The 3,509-nt window shown below is 36.5% G+C and overlaps 1 non-coding gene across 1 annotated transcript; it reads right to left on the minus strand.

The window, feature by feature from the left end:
* Positions 1–1,363: 1,363 nt before the first annotated feature.
* Positions 1,364–1,451, minus strand: LOC115947955. Its single transcript, XR_004081813.1, has one exon. It is a non-coding gene; the product is annotated as a small nucleolar RNA SNORD93 (small nucleolar RNA).
* Between the last annotated feature and the right edge of the window lie 2,058 nt (positions 1,452–3,509).

Consider the following 3,509-nt stretch of genomic DNA (forward strand, 5'->3'; position numbering starts at 1 on the left):
CAGGAAGCTCATGCAGCACATGCTGATGGGACTCTGCCAGGGGATGTGTGAACTGCTCCTCACTTTGTTGGTCATGGTTAGGCCCTGCTGAATTAGGAGCATGACAATAGGTTTGTCCTTAAGTTTCTGAAGTCAATTCACCCAAAGTGAACAATGAAGATAAATTAATACCTATGTTCAGTTTAAATAATCAACTTTTAGATTTATTACAAATTATTCCATTTGTTCATGTACATGACACATTTCCTTTGTTGACAGGGCAGTCTTACTCAAGATCTGAAAATACACATATTTTTACTTTTCCTTTTATGATTTGGACTCTGTAATTTGCATTACAAGTTGTTAAAACTATAATAATGACAGCACTAAAACCTATATTGTGCTACACTTTTAATTCTATTGAAATTAAAGCTGTACTGAATTAAACTTTAATTTATACTTAAAAAAAATTTAGTTTCAACAAACACCCTTCTTGTTTTGGAAGTTACAACAAAAAATTATACTTAACAATATATACAGTAACTGAAATTACAGGTCATTTGTTTCACTGAGACTTAAGACAAAACCCACAACAAACTGGCAAAAAAACCCACACCAACCTGTTTCAGGTCTACCTGGCATATTTCAACTCAGAGTTCTTCTTTTTGCTTTACTACATGTTTTCTCTTAGCTTATAACCAGAGTTAATTAGTAGCTTGTTGTATACCTTTAGCTTGCAAAATCTGAGTGTGCATATGAAAGCTCTATCGTAAATCAGTGAAGTGAGTGCTGTGCATCAATCAGTTACATTTTCAAATATTTCACTGTCATAAAAAGTTGTTTCAGCAGCACTTTTTTTGTAGTTGGATGCTAAGAAAGACTATTAACACTCATTGAAGAGAGAAAGCAGAATATGACTTATAGTTAGAATTATTGTTTTTCAAATACTGCAATTTTATGTCCTGTATCAGAGAGAAATATTTCATTTTTCTTTGCAAAGACTTATGTTATCAGTTTCATGGTTGTTCCACCACTTTACAATTTACTAAGGTTGGAATTGGTATAAAGGCAAGTATGGAGTCAAAGACTTTGGAAAATCAGAATATATTATTTGTTTTCCTCACCTTGTTTAAATCATAGTAAAAATTTGCCTAAAATAAGCATATTTTAAGTCCTTTAAAATCTTTATATATATGTGCTGTTAAAACAACATATTCTTAAGCAACAAAAATCTATTTGAGATCTGTCTACAAAGAAAAGGTTTACATTAATAAAATATCTTTAGAGGAAAATCCTCCTAGAGTTACCAAAACCTTTGCTGCTCAGCTGCTTAAAAAAGAGCTTAATTAAAAAACAATGAATGAACAAATATGGGTATTAGTTTTGGCCTCAGAAAATCCTTTTATCCATCATATTTTTGCGTATCACCGAATGTATATAAGGAATCAGATTATTGTTTTCATCCTTGGCCAAATACTGCAATTATAAAAACATGCATTGAAGAATTGTTGCACTTTTAGAAAAATATATATGGCAAAAGGTAGCAGCATGTCTAAGTGTAACATTTAATTTTCACTATTAAGCAAAGATGTGCAGAATGGGAAAGTCACGCTTCAAACAACACTACAGTTGTGAAGCAGGTAATATTCAATTTTTAAACACATCAACAGTTCTTCTCAGAGGTCTCTAAAAGCTTTTGATGTGCTTCTTTCAATGCTGTCTCACCTCAGACTGCTGTTTCTCCTTCCCTGGCCTCAGGAGCTGTAATGAAAAACAATGAGATTGTAACTTCATGTCACCACTCAGTTTTGGTTTGTTTTTAAGTTAATAAATTGTACAATTACTGTATTAAATATACAAAATTACTACACTTTGCTGTTTGTTCCTGCCACTCTGATCATTCTGCTAATTTTCAGCAATTTTCAGCCAGCAGCCAAGCCCCACATAGCCACCTGCTCGCTATGCCTCACAAACACTGGGAGCAGAGAGAAAATCAGAAAGGTGAAAGCCAGAAAGCTCACGGGTTGAGATAAAGACAATTTAACAGGGAAAGCAAAAGCTGTGCGCACAAGCAAAGCAAAACAAGGAACTAATTCATTGCTGCCCATGGGCAGGCAGGTGTTCAGCCATCCCCAGAAGAGCAGGGCCCCATCACATCTAACAGTTACTTGGGAAGATAAACACCATCACCCCAAATGGCTCTCCTTCCTCCTTCTTCCCCCCACTTTATATACAGAGCAGGATGTCCCATGGTCTGGAATATCCCTTTGGTCTGTTGGGGTCACCTGTCCTGGCTGTGTCTCCCCCCAGCCTCCCATGCAGCCCCAGCCTCACCAGCATGGCAGTACAAAAGGCAGAAAAGGCCTTGGCTCTGTGTAAGCCCCGCTCAGCAGTAACAAAACTTCTCTATATTATCAATCCTGTTTTCAGCACAAGTAGAAAATACAGCCCCGTACCAGCCACCATGAAGAAAATTACCTCAGCTGAAACCCACACAGTGACTGGCAATATCCAGTGACTTTTCCTGGAAATATCCCGTGTCAGGCAGTGACCACATATATCCAACAAGCATCATACAGAAATTCATATGAAGATGATTCTAATTGGGACAGAAATTTTTTATATGCATTACAGCTCTGCATTCCAAGCATGTTTGGAAATTATGCCAAATGTAAGAACCCAAATATACTCACCCCAAACTAATCTAGGTCTCAATAACATTCAGAAGACATTTTAGAATTCTGGTTACTTTGCACATGACCTAATTGGACTGCCTAAGTCTTTGCTCTTTTGACCATAGTACTTTCCATTTCCCTTTGTCTCTGTCCTTTCTTGTCTTCATGAAATGAAAAGGAACATTTCCCAGATCAGTGGTACTGCAGAGAAGCAGGGATTTATTAGACTAAATGAATAGGAATACTAAAATGGAATAGAAGGAACATCATTATTAGGATACAATAAAAATAGGAAGTTTAGTCGTAACAATGAAGTGAAATAGAATGTCTAGTCATAATATACTACTGTTTTTACTGACATCATGAAGATTCAGCCTTAAGTGGAAACCTGTTGAAGAGCTCTTCCTTATGTTCTTGTGCTATTTATACTGATTTATGGTATAATCCTGAAGAAACATCCACCATTGTGTCTTTGAAATCTAAGTTCCTCCTAAATAGGATCAAACTCAAACTTTGTTCCCAAGTAGATGAATTTAACGCAGCTTTTTGTCAGTAAATTTGGGAAATCTCAAAAGTGAGATTGCTAAGTGCACAATGGAGGCCTGCAGGGATTTCCGACAAAGTTTACAGTGATTTTTCACAGACTCCAATGTATCACTGCACTTTGTCTCCTTCCTCAGCATCTGAGTTACATGTACCGTTGCATGGCTTTTCTTTGTGGTTCGCTGAGATAAAGCTTTTAGAGGTCTGGAATTCTTTAACCTGAAAGGTACCCTTTGCACTCAAAAAGACAAGTTAAAGCCATCTGATCAAGTGACATTATTTCCTGAATCTGACACTTCAGCAATTCAGCCA

The sequence above is a fragment of the Geospiza fortis genome, unplaced genomic scaffold (assembly GCF_000277835.1).
Source record: "Geospiza fortis unplaced genomic scaffold, GeoFor_1.0 scaffold95, whole genome shotgun sequence".
NCBI lineage: Eukaryota > Metazoa > Chordata > Aves > Passeriformes > Thraupidae > Geospiza > Geospiza fortis.